We start from the raw sequence: 18,300 nt of genomic DNA on the forward strand, positions 1-18,300 counted from the left end.
TTCCCAGTGGCACGCGCGCCACGAGAACATCTTTCTCGTTGGCGTCAGTGAGCCTCCCATTGCAGCAGACGACGCTACCACAATACTTGAAACAAGCGCTTTCAACAGGCGTTGCTTCCTTGCTTTCCCGTTCACCTACAGTACCAGCTGGAGTGCTGTATGACAAGATTTAATTTTATGCATGTCTTCTAAAGGCGAAAGCCTTATATGCCCCATGAAGCGAAACACCCGGCGATCGTCCGGTGTTAGCGTCGGAAAGTAAGAAAACTTACGTAACCAAGTGATGACGTCACATACCCGGCGCTGGGACTGCTGCGGCTCGCTTTGCGAAATCCCACGGGGGAGAGCCACGGCGTGGGGCGGAAGCCGTGGCTCTCCCCACCCCACTCCGACCCACCCCACTCCCAGAATTAGAATAAACTAGATTAAAGTGCATGAAGGTGGATTAAGGTTATTTGAGGTGGATTAAATTGGATTAGGGTGACTTAAGGCGGTTTAAAGTTGGTACAGATTACAGCAAGGTAGATACAGGTGGAATAAGGTGGATTCGAGTGGAGAAAAGTGGAATAAGACGGATTGAGGTAGACTAGGGTTGATACAATTTAGAGCAAGGTGGAAGTAGGCAGAGTTTTCATTTAAGGTGGTAACTTAGACAATCTCAATGCTTTCGCATTCAAATCACGTAAGTATACTTAAGTCAGTGTCGACTTTTTGCAAGTTGTTCTTGGTATTTCCGACAGACTTAGACCAACGTGTTGAGCAATGTAGTGTCGAGCTTCTGGTAAAACCTGGTAAGAACCATAAAAACATTTATCGGATGTTGCTACAGGCATATGAAAAGGGTGCATTAAATTAACAAACTGCCTTGAAGTCCATTCTGTGTTTTCAGTGCGGCCGTTCAAATCCCAAGCACTACGCAAGATACGGATGGCCCCCTGAGTGATTGAGTGAGTGAAATGACTATTGGAGGTCCGATGATGGCGCGAACACGTCGCGCATCCGGCTAGTCCCACGTCCGGACCGGCAGTACTAGCTCACAGGCCCGGTCGCGAGCACGCCGGACAGACAGGATTTGCTTGTCAAGAGCGGGACTACGCAGAAGCGAGTCCCACTCGTCCTTGCTGAACTTGCGGTTTCTCGACCCGCACTCCCAGAGCATGTGTACTAGAGTGAAGGACTGCTCGCAGGACGGGCAGGCATCGTCGCGATATATACGTCGGGATAAACTTTGTGTAAAACGGGCAGACACGGATATGTGCCGGTCTGGAAATGTCTAAGAGAAACGGCTTGCGCCATATTCAACTTGGGGTGACGGGGTGGGAAGACCCTTCTAGACATGTAAAAGAACTTTGTAGCCTCGTTGTTAGTAGCGATAGCGTAGCTGTGGCAGTAGGGGGGAGTGGAGTCGGCACTCCTTACAGAGTAAGCGCGGGCGGTGAGGTCGCGCGCAGCCTCTTGAGCAAAATGACTGAGGTTCGGGTGAGCACGGTCGACCGAGCCTAAATTAAATTATGGGGTTTTACGTGCCAAAACCGCTTTCTGATTATGAGGCACGCCGTAGTGGGGGACTCCGGAAATTTTGACCACCTGGGGTCGACCGAGCCTACTTGAGCGGGTAACCAGTAAATCGAATGATGCGTGAGAGCCTCCAGACTCGAGAGGCTTAGAAGACAAGCAGCTTAATCGGCGATGCGGCCCTTCTGAAAAGTCCTAACCGTTTTGGAATCGCTATAGATCTCGGACCCACGACCATCTAGCAGGGTGAGGGTGATGGCCGCTTGCTCGGCGACTTCGGGGTCTGAATTGCGAATCGAAGCGCTATTGGAAATCTTGCCGCTGGAGTTGACCACGACGACGGCAAAGGTCTTTCCATCGCTGTACTCCGCGGCGTCCACGAACTTTGCTCTGATGCCTTGTTGCTTGGTCTGTTTGAAGATCGCCACTGCTCTTGCCTTGCGTCTGCCCTCGTTGTCGGCGGGATGGCCATTCCGGGCACGGGGGCCACTTCGAACTTGTCTGGAATGCACCTAGGAACCGGGTTACTGACCTTCGAGGACCCCACAGGGCGAGGGGGGGGGTCGCACATCTCTTCGAGGATGCGTTTACCTGCCGCTGTGGTGGTCAGGCGAGCGAGTTGCGCGCGTCCATGGTTTTAGAAAAAATAACAGCGCTGGGTAGACAAGGAAACAAGGAAGGACACCACACTATTCTCTTCCACTACGTGTTTCTCTTCCACTACGTGTTCATGGGCTTCGGCAATCGCCTCGGCGGTGTTGTGCACCCCCAGCTTGAGGACCCATTCCGTCCTCGGAATGGGTCCTGATGGGTAGCCCGATAGCCCTTTTGACTACTTTACGGATGAGAGCGTTGAGCTTGTCTCGCTCCGCTCTGAGCCAGTTGTGCATAGAAATCGTGTACATGAAGTACCATAATACCAAGGTGCTGATCAGGCTGTGGAGAGTGGCTTCCTTCATGCCTTGGTGTCTGTTTGCGATTCAGCGAACGAGGGGGAAAGCGTTGTCCGTCTTTGCAATGATTGTAAGCAACGCCATTCCGTTCCAGCCGTTGAATCCGACAAACGTACCCAGGACCCGAACGACGCTGACCCTGGGTATCACACCCACCCCTTCACAAATGCGAAGACTGATGCTGCTTTCGGAGACTGCCGTCCAATCTTTGGGTCTGGCTCCCTTTTCTGTTCTGTAAAGAAGCTCCGAAGATCACGCGTGCGCTCGTCGCGCGCAGTAGCCCGCGCTCGGCTCTCGTCATCGCAGACCACACAAAAGCCCATTTACGATCGTCGACACCAGGATACTGATTTTCCACCGGGCTATCTCGTCCTTCTCTGGCTCCCATCTCGTCGTGTCGGCCTCTGTGAAAAGGAAATGTCGTGGTACGCGGGCCCTACCGCGTGCTGCGCCAGGTGACTCCTGTCACCTATCAGATATCTCCCATGGCATTCACCTCATCGACTGCCACACCACGAAGAGACGTCGTACATGTTTCCCGCCTCAAACGTTACAACTGTGATAACCCAGTTTGACCACAACAAGCACCGGGACGGTGCTTCATCGGCCGGTAATAATGTCCCGAGCAACGGAAAGACAAAGACATTGTAGTGGGGCCGGGTCAGAGGCTCTCCTGTCGGACTGAAAACCTGCTGGAACCTGTGCGCTCTGTGCAGTCTTGACTAGACAAGCGCTAGCCATTTACTGTTAACTAACTATTCCCCGTAACAATATTATTCCATGCCCCGGATGAGGGAGCCGCCATGAGAGAGTGGCAGGAGGGTCCTTCCGGCAGTCTCAGATAATGTGGTTGAGATTGGCGAGCTCTCGTCATACCTTACAGTGGGGGTCGATTAGCTCGGGGTACATGTAGGAGAGGATCTGGGGGCAAGGAAAGGAATGCGCCTGGAGTCGACGCCAGGTGATTTCTTGACACGTACTAGGTCAATTTAGGGTGATGATGATGATGATATATGGGGTTTAACGGCGCAAGGGCCAATAATGGCCAAAGAGCGCCGGGCCAGTGTTAATGAGTTTAAATTGATGCGATGGATTACGAGTGGTGGATATGACGTGGCTGTAAAGGGGCCTAAAATTGTCGCTGTAAAGTGCATAAAATCTAAATGTAATAAGATTATGGGAATGACTAATGGCGTGTGCTATGAACATTGAATATGCATTGCAAATAAATATTACTATTTCCAAAATATGTCCGATGCGAAAATTGGCATGAAGCACTATTGCCTCAACAGAACCCTTGAACATAAAGTCCTGGAGGCATGTGCTATACTAAACACTATCGCAACAGCATCCTCTGGCGGGAGGATGTGCTACGAATATCTAGGGCTAATTACATGTAGTACCACGTCATTCAAGAAACCTAGGACTGCTTTGGTATTAAAAATCGGTTCTTTGCCAAGAAACATATTGGGATGGATAGGGATATGGTATCGGTATGCAAGAGGAAAATGTTTCCTTCTCTCTGTTTCGGCTTCCTGGCACTCCAGGAGGACATGGAGGACGGTCAGCCTCTCACCACATCTACCACAGGTTGGTGGTTCATCACCTGTCAACAAAAAACTGTGGGTTCCGTACGTGTGTCCTATTCTCAACCGACTGAATAGGACGTCAGTTCGCCGGGTTTTCGTTACGGGGGGCCAGAAACCTAACTGTGGTTTAATCAAGTGAATCTTATTACTTGTTTCAGCATCCCACAAGCGTTGCCAGTGGCTTCGCAGTTTCTTTCGCAGGAAAGGTTTCAGATCTGTTACAGGGACAGCAGCTGTAGGGTTAATAGCGTGTGATGTTATTGACGTAGCCATTCGGTCAGCTAGCACATTACCCTCAATGCTTCTATGGCCAGGCACCCAGCATATAATGACATGCTGGTTACATAAATACGCTTCACAGAGAACGGAATAGAGCTCAGTAAGTACAGAATTTTTTTGTTTACCGAGTGACATCAATGCTTTTACGACGCTTAGGGAGTCCGTAAATATAATTGCCTTTTGAAGTTTTGATTTCCTTATATGCTTCACAGCCGACAACAGTGCATGGGCCTCAGCCGTAAAAATACTCGTTTCCGGGTGGAGTACACCGGATTCCGAGAAGGATGGGCCAACGGCTGCATAAGACACCCCGGCATGTGACTTGGAGGCATCAGTGTAAAGCTCTGTACACGAGTACTTGTATTGAAGCTCTAAGAAATGCATTTTAATGTGTGCCTCTGGTGCGTGTTTAGTGACCTCTACAAACGATGTATCGCAATCTATGAGTTGCCACTGCCACGGCGGTAACAGTTTCACTGGAGCCATAGGACTATGATCAAGCAGCGGAACACCCATTTCCTCACTGAGGTTCCTCACACGCAAGGAGAATGGCTTTCTCGCTGCAGGTCGATTATGGAAGAGTGTGGCAGCGGTAACGTCATTTATGGTTGAATAAGAAGGATGTTCATTGTTTGCTTGTACTTTCAGAAAATATGTGAAACTGCGATATGAACGCTGCAGATGGAGTGACCACTGGTTAGACTCTACATAGAGGCTTTGGATCGGACTTGTTCGGAAGGCACCGGTCGCGAGGCGGATACCCAGATGGTGAACGGGATCTAGTATTTTTAATGCACTTGGCGTTGCAGAATTATAAATTATAGACCCGTAGTCAAGCCGGGAGAGGACAAGACTCCTATACAAGTTAAGCAAACATTTTCGATCACTGCCCCATGTTGTGCGGGACAGAAGTTTTAGAACGTTCATTGTCTTCAGGCATTTTGTCCTCAGATATTTAATATGAGGAATAAATGTAAGCTTGGAATCTAAAATGATTCCTAAAAACTTATGCTCGCTGCTCAAAGAGAGCGCATCTCCTTTGATTTGTATACTTGGGACAGGCGTTACGCCTCTCTTGTTTGTAAAGAGTATGCAAGTGCTTTTCTGAGCGTTAACATTAAAACCATTCTCCTCCGCCCATTTGGACAATCTGTTAATTCCCAGCTGCACCTGTCGTTCGCAGATGGCAATATTACATGACTTAAAGGCTATCTGCACATCATCGACATAAACCGAATAAAACATTGTGCGTGGGATGACTGTACGCAGGGAATTCATTTTTACAATAAATAGTGTGCAGCTAAGCACACCGCCCTGCGGCACACCAGTTTCTTGTGTGAATGACCTAGACAAAGCTCTGCCCACCCTTACGAGAAATGTGCGATTAGTGAGGTAACTTTCGATTGTGTTGAGCATATTGCCACGAACACCCATTGCGGAAAGATCTCGGAGAATTCCAAAGCGCCATGTGGTGTCGTAAGCTTTCTCTAGGTCTAGAAATACAGACAGACAGAACTGCTTATGTATGAAAGCATCTCTAATATATGCCTCAATCCGGACAAGGTGGTCTGTAGTAGACATACCTTCTCGAAAACCACACTGGAAGGTGTCCATAATTTTGTTATTTTCTAGGAAGCATATTAGGCGCCGGTTTATTATTTTTTCATACAGCTTGCACATGCAGCTTGTTAGAGCTATTGGCCTGTAGCTGCTGGCCAAGGACGGGTCTTTGCCTTGTTTAAGTATGGGGATGATTATGGCTTCCTTCCATGAAGACGGAATACAGCCAGCCGCCCACATGGCATTAAAAAGAGACAAGAGTGTTTTCAGTGTTTCGGGGTGTAAGTACCTAATCATTTCGTACATGATACGATCCCCACCTGGCGCTGAGTTGTTGCAACAAGCGAGAGATGCTTGAAGCTCAGCTAAAGTAAATGGAGAATTGTAGGCCTCACTCGATGAGCCTTTGCGATTTAGGGGCCACCGCTCTTCGCGTTCTTTGATTCTCAGGAATGTTTCGGTATAGTGCGATGCACTTGATACATATTCAAAATGTTCGCCTAGACAATCCGCCTGATCTTCGAGGCTATCACCTTGTGTACTTACTAAGGGTAGGGGATGCGACTCCCGACCTGTTAGTTTATTTACTCGATTCCAGACTTTTCTTTCATCGGTGTACGAATTTATACTGGTGATGTACCTATCCCAACTTTCCCTTTTTGCACGTCGACGTGTTCTCCTACCTTGTGATTTTATCTGTTTGAAATTAATGAGGTTTTCAGCAGTTGGAGAATTGCGAAGCAATCTCCAAGCTTTGTTTTGATTTTTGCGCGCTTTCCGACATTCGTCGTTCCACCATTGGATGCGACGCTTATTAGCTAATCCGCTAGTTTGCCTAATACATTTAGCTGCAGCGCTAATAATGAAAGCTGTTAGGTATGCAACAGCGTCTTCTACATTAAAAACAGCAATTTCATCTCCGCCTAAATACGTAAGCTCTCGGAACATTTCCCAGTCGGCCGAGTCCATGTTCCATCGAGGAAAATGTGGCAAGCATGTATCTTCTTTTGTTAAGTTTAGCATAACTGGGAAATGGTCGCTCCCAAACGGGTTCCTGAGAACAGACCACTCCAGATACGGAATTAGAGTACTCGATACTATACTTAAATCAATGGCTGAGTATGTGTTATGTGTAACGCTGTAATAAGTTGGCTCTTTCTTGTTAAGTATAGATGCACCTGAAGAAAACAGAAAATTTTCTATAAGGCGTCCTCGCGCATCTAAACGAGAGTCGCCCCATAAGGGGCTATGAGCGTTCACATCACCGACAACTATGTATGGCGGAGGAAGTTCATCAATGAAGCTTTGAAACTGTGTCTTGGAAAGTTGATAACAAGGAGGGACGTAAATCGAACTAATTGTGACTAGCTTACCGAACAGTATTGCTCGGACAGCAACTGCCTCAAGGGAAGTTCGGAGGTTCAATTGCCGACAGGCAACACCTTTATCTACTATTATAGCGACACCGCCCGACGAGGCGGTAGCGTCGTCGCGGTCCTTGCGAAAAATGGCATGGTGCCTTAAAAAGTTTGTGTTCTCTGCTTTGAGATGCGTCTCCTGGACACACAGCACCCTCGGACTATATTTGAGAAGGAGCTCTTTGACATCATCAAGGTTATGAAGGAGACCCCTAACGTTCCATTGTAATATTTGCGTGTTCATATTGAAAAGGAGTTTGTGCTGTGTGTTCAGAAGATGAAGACTAGCTCACGGTGCCCTTTCCAGGCGCCGTGACGCGAGGTTTCTCTTTTCTGGAGCGGTCGAGAGATTCCCGCCGCTCCTTAGGCGCTGGCGGCGCCGTCTGGCCGGTTGTTGTGTCCATCGCCTCTTGCGAGGCGCTGGACACGCGCTCTTGCGAGCGGTTGGTGTGTCGTGACGGCCTCGTCTCGTGGGACGAGACCCTTGAGGCCACCAGCCCGGAGGTCGATGGCCCCTTGTTCTGAGATGGCGGAGCAGCGCTAGCTGCAGCCGCCGAGGGGGCGGATGGCGTCGCTGGCGGCTCACTGCGTGTGGGCCGGACAGCCGCCGGAAGCCGTTGTGGCGCTGCCCCCTGACGCGCCACTTCGGCAAAAGTGTTCTTGGGCAGGGATAATACCCGCCTTCGTGCCTCCTTGAATGAGATGTTTTCTTTTACTTTGATTGCGACAATTTCTTTTTCTTTTTTCCATGATGGGCACGACCGCGAGTACGCGGCGTGGTCCCCGTCACAGTTCACACAGTGGAGGGCGTTTTCACATGATTCAGCGAGGTGTTCATTGGCACTACATTTCGCACACGTTTGTCGACCTCGGCAGTTCTGCGAACTGTGGCCGAATCGCTGGCACTTAAAACATCGCAGAGGGTTCGGAACATATGGTCTTACCCGGAGTTTCACGTACCCTGCCTCAATAGTTTCAGGAAGCACACTTGAACCAAATGTAAGTATTAGATGCTTTGTTTTCATCTCTTTTCCATCGCGCCGTAGCATGATTCTCTTCACATTGATTACGTTTTGCTCGCTCCAGCTTTCTAATAGTTCAGTTTCTTCCAGATGCATCAGGTCGTCATCGGAGACCACTCCACGGGTGGTGTTCATCGTGCGGTGCGGGGTAATTGTCACTGGGATGTCCCCAAATGAGGCTAGGTTATGGAGCTTGTCATGTTGGTTCTTATCGCGGAGTTCCAATAGGAGATCGCCGCTAGCCATCTTTGATGCTTTGTAGCCTGCGCCAAATGTTTCCGTTAGACATTTTGAAACTAGGAAAGGTGAGATCATTCTCACCGTCTTTTCGGGTTTTTCACAGTGGACAACGTGGAACCGAGGGAAGTTTTCAGTTTGGCGGCCAAAAAATTTGAATAAGTCTTCGGTGCGCCCACGCTTAAGGGGGCGATCGGGTAACGCGGGGAAAGAAAAAGCCATGAAAAATATTCATCTTTCGGCAGGAACGCCAGCCACCCACCATGGAGCCCAACGAGGGGACGCTGTAGGACCTGTAGACACAAGCCCCACAAACGCCAGCTGTACGTTCCCGCTATAACCAAATACGTATAACCAAGGGTGGTTATAACACACAAGGTTAACCCTTGCTGCCAGGAATGTTGGAAGAAAATGGAAGAGAGAAGAAGACAGGAGAGATTGAAAGTGAGAGGAAAAGACGAAGATTGGAGAGAGAGACAGGAAAAGGCAACTACCGATTTCCCCCGGGTGGGTCAGTCCGGGGGTGCCGTCTACGTGAAGCAGAGGCCAAAGAGGTGTGTTGCCTCCGCCGAGGGGCCATAAGGTCCAAACACCCGGCATCGGCTCAACCCCCAGGATCCCCCTTTCCCCGGACACGGCTAAGCCGCGCACGGTTAGACGCGGGAGGGTCCAACCCTCATGTGCTCGGGTACGTGGTGGCGCAACTCACCAAACGCCTGCTGACGCAGACGCCCCTGCGGGGACATGGATGGTTTGGTCGCGTCCACTGATTTAACGGTCACTGTCATTCTTGTGACTCGATCAAAGCTAAATTCAAAATGTTGCATATGACCACGTCTACAAGGTCGGAACATCCCGCCCTTCATGCCACTATTGCATATATTGAACGGAAACCCCCCATGTAAATGGACAGAGTTCAGTAATTCCAAAACGGCTGTTGAAAGCCTGCAAGGTGACACTGCACCATGGGATTTATGAACAGTTTATCTCAAACAAACCAGAAATCTAGGATCACAATAATTGGAAAAGGATGTGATGTTATTATCCAGTGGATGCCTGGTCATTGCAGCGTTTTTGGCAAGCATCTTACTGATGAAGCTGCCATATCATCCCACACGATCCCGCTTTCTAGAATGGACACAGTCAGAGAACTTCAATGAATTTCTAATGACATCGTGCTGGCTCTTTGGAAGACTCCAGAGTATTCAACCATCATTTGTGCAGGCTTGATCTATCACTGCAGCTGCGATTACGATGTCAAACCTCTCCTGGTGTTACAATACACTACTGTACCACCTACGACTCGGTGTAGCCTTCACAAATTCACAGTCCTTCTTTATTAAATGTGACCACTGTAAACGCGAAAAGACCATCTAGCAGCTCCTCTGGCAGTACACCCACTCTGACGTCCAGTGTCAGCAGCTTCTGGAGTGTACCAGAAGTTGACCTTTTACAGAGGCTAAGATCCTGGGTGCTTGGCCATATCAACCAAGAAAGCTATACGTGCTCTAACGACTCCAAAATAAATCAATCTGAAAAGACACTTATAGACACCCTCTGTCTTCTATCCGAGCAATGATTAGGCAGATTATTCTCTTGCAGAACTTCATCCGACCAAACGCCAGAGAAAGGAGTGATGTTGATATGGACACACAAGTTTTGTTGGCACTGGAATACATTACCTGGGCAAACTGCTGCAAGCATTGTAAAACTGCATGCATTGAAGCTGGTGCATGAGCTGCAAATTCTCTGCCAATTATTTGCTGTGTCAAACATCTGTGACCAAGGTGAAGAAAGGGCGAAGAAAGGACTGCTGGCATCTGGACCAGGTTCTTGCTAAGTTCGTAGCACCAGCAACTGCTATTACTTGGGAGAACAAAATAAAGCAAACATTGCGCCACCTGAAGCAGTATTCTCACTTGTTGCCTAATCAGGGAAGGACAGAAAAAGAGCAAAGGATGCTGCCTTCCAAGCTTAATTCCAAGCAATGTAAAAGCAACCTTGGAAATCAAATCAACTGCATCATTCTGGGCAGAAAGGGGAGAACTAAACATATAGATGACGTGCAAGAGTTCAGAAATGTCTACACATTGGCCCAGCACGTATTAACTTTATATTATTGCTGCAACTGAAGGAAGCTATGCCAAAAAAAGAGCAGCAAGACTTCGAGCTCAAAAACTGCATGCCATAATCATAATGACATCAGCTTTTGCTGTGACTGGCAGGAATTATATGTGAATATGTACAAGCGTCAATGACCAGCAAATTAAACTCCACTAAGAAGGAAATGGACTAAACGAGACATCTGCTTCAGCTTTAACAAAGTGTTATCAGGCATTTCTGCTTTCATGGCTTCCGCAATAAAATATGATTGCATAAGTAATACAATTTTGCTTATGCTGCGATGCGCTTTTTATTGTGTATATTTGCATGCTTGTGTTAGTACTTGATTTTTTACGTCGTTTTATAGGTGCAACAAAGCATTAAATTTTTTGTTATAGTTAGTATTAAAAGATTTGAATAATGCGGGTTGTTACTCTTGTGATGTTTTTATGCCAAACCAGTGGCCCAAGTTTTATATTACCTAGCTTATGCCACTAGACATGTGCTTGTGTTCGTGATGCCATCGTGATCGTTGCATTGTCATCCAAATCTCACACTATCTGCGCTAAAACCAGGTGGTTCACATGAAAAGATCCGGGTGTCCCAACAGCAGCACACCCACCGGTTGTTGGTCGCCTCCGTATGAACAGCGATTCAAAAGCAAGTTTCACACGAGTGTTGATTTCGAAACACCCGACAGCAATGCTCCACCTTTGCATATCCTGCAAAGTAGCCTGCAAAGTAGCCTGCAAAGTAGCCTGCAGAGTAGCCTGCATAGCCTGCAAAGCACCTTGCATAACATTAATTCCCACACTGCATGAGATTTACACAATTTTATCTCATAGTTTTCATGTAGAGCCTTTTGGACCTTTATGTGGGAAATAATGAAATGGCTGTTTCTGTCTAGCTCCTCTGAAATACATGTAATTTGACTGCTTGCGTGCTGAGATGTAACTTCTTAAGTCTCAAACTAGCATCAAGAAAGCCAGCACCATAAAAAATACTGGGGTTGACAAATCAGTTTCCAAAAATTTCTGTTGCCTTCTTGACCACAGTTCCTGTAACGAGTTTGTGTGAAAGGACATTTCCAAAGCTAACATTTGCACAGCCCAAGCCGAGAAGCCTTATCTCACAAGAATGGCTTAGCTGGCTGATGGTGCCTTTGGTGGAACACTGAATTGTAATTAAATCAGTTTTGATGATATTATACAAATGGCACTAGGGCATGCAGACTTATACTGCAGCTTTATTTTATGCCACGAAACACCAAAAAAGCATACGAGTAAATGCAAAGTAATCTGCATTGTATCTTAGCTGTATTGTGTGTGCCACATTACCAGAGAATCCTGCCGACCTTTAATTCACCTTTCCAGTGCAACATGTCTTTAAAAATCCATAACTTTACATTGTGTTGATATGTGTAGGTATGTCTTTTCACCTTCATGTCAGCTCAGCTCTGTCAACAGCAGATGCACTAAAGCTGCACGTTACCTACTTTGCATTTTGCAACTGAAAAAAAGAAACATAGGTCTTGAGAAAAAAAATGTTTAATGTGTGTATTTAAATAGTTGTGGAACCTTCTTTTCTGGAAGACCATGTTGTGCTTAGTGGTGTAAAGATGTAGCTTGGCAAGCAAGAACTGATGAGCTTTTATTTAAAAATAAAACTGATTGATGTTTCGTGGGACATGGTGCCTCATGTCTCAATGAGCACCCTTTATGGCTGAGAATATTTTTGCCATTAGATCAGCTTTGATAAGGCAGAATCTTTAATCTTGGCACATTAGAAAACACCTTGAGACAAAATGAATGTAACACTTTTCATTCAAAGAAAGGAGCTTAAAAATTCGGTATAAACACCAGAATGAAATGCAGGAACTTAGATGGGAAATCAGATAAGAAATTTATAACCATGTTATGAATGCAAGAGGCTGACAGTTAATAGAATAAGAAAGCCCTGGAGAAAGTGTCTCTGACTTGCAGTGCAAGATCCCTACATGCCTATGATGATATTGCAGTATTCATGGGTGAGACAGGACCGTTCAACGTTGCAATTTGCACTGTAACACTCTGTGCATCTCTTTCAAATCTTCCTGTGCCAACAGGTGTAAACTGCATGCTTCAAAAAGTAAAAGCGTAGTTATTGTAATACAAACAGTTTTCATGTTTATTGGATTCGCATTTTAACAAATGACTTTAAAAAAGGAAGGAAGGAAGAATAGGTGGAAAGACAGGTAGGTTAGCCAGTTCTGACCGGCTGGCTACTCTGTGCTGGGGAAAGGGGGTAAGGAGAATAAAAGGTAATAGAAAAGAGATGTTACAAAAAAGGGGGGGGGAAAAGCACACAAAAAAAGAATATGGCACTGCTTAAAGTCTGTCTCTAAGGCCGTAAGAAGCACAACAATGCTTTCAAAGCCTCTTGTGCTGAGGACGGTCTCAGCCAGTGTCTCAGGATCCTTTCCTCCGACAAAGGGCGTTTGTCAGGTCTATCTAATGCTCTTGAAAGTTCTTTCCTGGGCGCACTGAAGCAAGGACACTCACAGAGAAGGTGGGCGATAGCTTCCTCGCAGCTACAGTTATCGCATGTAGTGCTGTTGGCCATTCCGATCCGAAATGAGTAAGCCTTCGTGAAGGCCCTGCCAAGCCACAAGTGGCACAGAAGCGTCTCCTCAGCTCCAGATTATTCCTGACGGAAGATGGAGCAGTAGAGTCTGATCCAAGCTGTGGAGGCGAACGTTAGTAAATTCTGTCGAATTCCACTGTGCAAGTGCAATTTCACGTGCGTGTGAACGAAGCCTTGGAGCTGCGTCAGTTCTGGATAAAGGTATAGTAGCACAGTGGAGACCATCATGCGCAGATCGGGTGGTCTTATCTGCACAGTCATTTCCGTAGATAGCGCAATGGCCCTGTATCCAATGATATGCTACATTGTGTTTTTTCTCTATTGCGTGACTTTAAACTTCCATACTGAGGCCAGGAGAATTGAGAGCGGGGCGAGTTCTTGCATTTTTGAACGACTAGAAACAGTGCACAAAGTATGAAGGTCAGTGAAATCACAAAATGAGCATTGACTTGCAACTCAATTTTTTATTCAATTATATATACAAGTACAATACGCACGCATCAAGCAATGTGAAAACAAATCAACCAAATGAAGTGAAGGCTATTAATCATGATTGACATTCTACTGATCCTCATGTCGGCATTATCTTTTATAAGGTACGCTTCAATGGAGTGCCATGCATGCCTACACGCTTACTCCATTGCAGACTCTGTTTTTTCGAAGATAGGCCTGCACCCACACTGACCACATTGCAGGCAAGAAGTGTAAAGGGACGTTTTCACTAAGCAACGTCTTAATGCTCACTTAATCTGGTATAAACACAATGCTGCATTTGCACTGTGTATTTGCATTTGCACTTGTGGTCGCTGGTAAACAATGCTGAACATGGAACAAATTGAGTGGCCATTTAAGATGACTAGAAGGGTCATGTGTATCTTATACATTTCTTTTTGCACTTTAATAGTGATTACATATTCTTGAAGTATAATTAAAATGTGTTACATAATGGTGTCACAGGTCACAATCGATGTTTGCTACTGTGCAATAGCCCAAACTTTGTATCCAATGTGCATGCATTGTCCCAAGTAGCCATGACACTAGGTATGTTCGATTCGCACCATCTGAACCAGTTCACGAGGTGCAGTAATGGTGCCCTATGAACCATGCCAATAATTTCAAAAGAAATCACAAAAGGTGCAGGGCTGGTTCATAATTTTTCTGCACGTTCCCTACAGACGGTGGCAAAACAGTGCAGGCGTGCTGGTGCAAAGCAGCAGACAATGAAGCACACGGACGTAAGCACCACTGAAACCATGCTTACACATGTCTGATGTACCTAAGCAACGCGAGGTGTGCTTACGCCTCAGTAGCCGACCATAGCTGCAGTTTAGGACCTCTCAAAATGACATGAATGGCACTCTTCAGGCGGTCAAAACATAATGCCTGCATCGTGTCTGCACCTCGGCATTTGTTTCGGGTGTCACGTTCTGCCTCCACCAAGGAAATTAATTGAGCTGTACAATTTTTATAACTTCTTGTGCCCCGCTGTAAACTGGTTCATAGTGGTGCAGGTGAATCGAACGGACCATTTGTGGTAGCTTATCTCACAACACCAAATATGTGTAGGAAGGTCTGCTATGAAGACTTGCTTGTGTACAATAATTATGATGCAATTAATTTGCAATCTGAATTCAATTTTTTAATTATGTTGCGAAAGACAGCTTTACACATAAAACTCTCTTTTGTCTTTCTCGATTTGACAGCACAAATTGTCAGCTGAATGGCACTATAATTTTTTTAAATCTTTCATCGCAGCCTATGACATGTTTAATGAGCACTCACTTTCAAACTAGTTGGCCTTGCAATGCAATTATAAATATTTCATGCAAAGCAAACAGATAAAAGCTGACAAATATAGCCTCAACGTTTATCTCCTTTTTTGTATTGGTCTAAACGTAGCTTTCATTTAACCTTTCAAAGCTAGTGAAGCATAACAAACAATACTGGCTTTCAAACCCCGATAGTGCAAGTTTAACAGACAACTGATAATTCAAGGAAAATGTGACGGGATGGGGAAAGTAACGGTCGAGCTGTCTGTAAACAAGGCAAATGGCATTCTTCTGGACTGCTTCCAGTTTGTTAATGTTGGTAGCTTGTGCATACAACTCCACCATATTCTAGAAAAGGTCATATTAGCTCAATTTATATGAGAACTTTAACATTATTGGTAGATGATTTTAGCATTTGCTGCAGCTATAGAAGTTCTTAAAAAGCTTTAATGCAAATGATATCAACATGCTTGGACAAGGATAAACGATAAGACAAGATGAAGCCTAAGCACTTGTATTGAAAAACCCTGTCTAAAGTTGGTATGTCATTTGAATAGATAGCAATAATTGGTGATGTATGTTTTATGAAGGACTATATCACAATATTGTTGAAATAATTCACTGCCTGCCAAGCCTCACACAACGCACAAAATTGGGAAAATGAATAATTCAGGCATTGACAGTCAAAAGCAGAATTAATTTCGTGATATAGAAAACAATCACCAGCATACAATCAAACACTACTTTCTGTGTTACTGGGAAGGTCACTTATGTAAAGTAAAAATAGTAAGTTGGCAAGCACAGACGCCTAAAAAACACCTGATGGCGCCTAGTGTGGCAGAATCAAACGAGTTTAAACTAACAAACTGCAAACAATTCAAGAGAAAGTTAGAAATGCAGTCAAGAAATATAGAGTTTTAAGGATAATGCTCAGCTTGTTCAGCAGTTAGAACAAATAACGGAACAATAACAAAAATGGCATCTAACTGGATTCTAATGTCAAAAGCACAAGTGAGGCCGTGAGTGAATTCGGTAAACGGCAAGATGGTACTAAATCCATGCAAAATGCCATGTTAGGTCTGTTCGATTCGCCTGCACCACTGTGAACCAGTTCACAGCGGTTCACGAAAAGTTCAGAAATTGTGGTGCAGGCACAGCGCGACACTCGAAACAAATGCCAAGGTGCAAAGGCGGTGCAGGCGTTATGTTATGTCCGAATAATGTGCACAGAGCGCGTAAGTTTGAGAGGTCCTGAACTGCAGATATGATCGAATTCTTGGGCATAATACACACACCACGACGTAGCGTTTACACGACCTTTAATACGCCCCGAAGACGCGGCGGACCGGTCACACTCGAGGCACAGATCAGTCTCTAGATGAGTCCCCACAAGCGATGAAGACGACGAAGCCGATGAGATGATGAGCATGTGCAGCCAACGAAGAAGTCACTAAGAAATGCCCACACTAATTTCCCCCACGTGCAAGCGGCCAGACTGGCCGCAACTTAAAGGGACGGCGAACGCCTGGTGAAAGGCTTCATGCGAGAGACGTGGACAATCTCGGCAGCGCGACAGCGGCGGTCAGTGGGAACCACAATAGGTTGGACGAGATAATTAACGGGAGAAGTCTGCTCTAACACTCTGTATGGGCCTATGAACCGAAACTGAAACTTTTCGCATAAGCCAGGAATGCGAACTGGTGTCCGCAGTAGCACTTCATCGCCCGGGCGGAAAAACACTGCGCGGTGGGATGCGTCATAGAGGTTCTTGCGGTCATGTTGCCTTGCTTCAGTGTTGATGCGGGCGAGCTGGCGACAGTGGAGGAGGCGTGATATATATTGTTCACAAGAGGATGCAGCTAGAGTGACCGGGGCGGAGAAGAAAGAGACGTCAAGAAAAGAAGAGGGCGAACGGCCATAATACATCAGATGTGCATAAGCGGGGTTTTAATGGCGCTCATGCCCGTGTGCTGTGTGGTCTGCTGCGCAGCTGCCGCGCGCCTGTACGCCTGCACCAAGGCGGCACCGACAATGGAGTGGGTGCAGCAAAATCGTGAACCAGCCCTGCACCTTTTGAAACGAACGGCGTGGCTCAGCGGTCGCCATTGCTTCACCGCTGAAACGAACGGCAGGGTGCAGCACCTCGTGAACTGGTTCAGATGGTGCAGGCGAATGGAACGTACCTGTTAAAACTTAGATAGGCATTATGTGATCCAACGAATTCAACAATATGCTTATAAACTATGTATTCTATTATTTACTAGACTAAGGTGTAAAGAAGATCAATTTATATATAGTTACAAAAGCACGTTTTTACCAGATTTAAAAAGGGGGAGCACTTTCGTTTGTTTTCAAGATGAAGGAACAATACCTGTTGTGAGAGAACACTGAAAAATAATATCAATGCTGAGGAGCCCACTGGGAATAATGTACGAAAATGCATTAGGAATTACGTCAGGGACCCCATATTTCTTATTTATTTATTTATTTATTTATTTATTTCAATATACTGCAGACCTTGGCGGTCCAAGCAGGAGTGGTACAACAGAATACACTCGAGTATTACATACAGCATGGTCACACAGACAGGCATAAATATATAAAGGGAACAAAACACTCACGACATTGTTAAGACAAAGGAACAAAAGGTAATATAGACAAGAATTAACAGCTGCATTTCTTTTTTCCAGAAACAAATACCACATGAGTTTTATCATTCATACAAATTCTAAATCCTGAATGTGATCAGTAAATGATTGCACGGTCTCACAGTTGACAGCACTTTCCGGTAATCGATTCCAATAAGAAATAGAGGAGGGAAAAACAGAGTATTTATGGGCATTGTTGTGACTAATGGGTTATCGAAGCACTTTGTTATGGTTTGTTCGTGAAGAATGTTTAAAAGGTTCAAAGAGGTAATCATCTCGTGGAATTTTAAAACGACCATGATAAAGAGGAGGAGGAACAAACTTTTATTTAAACCAGCAGTTTAGCTGGCTGGGCCTAGGCCTCCCACGTGGGGACATCGAGGTCTTGCCTCTTCGCCGCCTCGCAGGCTTGCTGGGTAGCCCAGAGTTGGTCGTCGAGTTGGGAGCTGCGCAGGGCGGCGTGCCATCTCGACGAGAGGGTCACGGTATTATTTGTCAATAATAAGATACAAAAATTTTAGCTTGGAAGTTATTCTGCGGTGTGCGAGATGTGCCTTCTTAGATGTGCCTTCATTGAACAACATT

The sequence above is a fragment of the Dermacentor silvarum genome, chromosome 2 (genome assembly GCF_013339745.2).
Source record: "Dermacentor silvarum isolate Dsil-2018 chromosome 2, BIME_Dsil_1.4, whole genome shotgun sequence".
NCBI classification, from domain to species: domain Eukaryota; kingdom Metazoa; phylum Arthropoda; class Arachnida; order Ixodida; family Ixodidae; genus Dermacentor; species Dermacentor silvarum.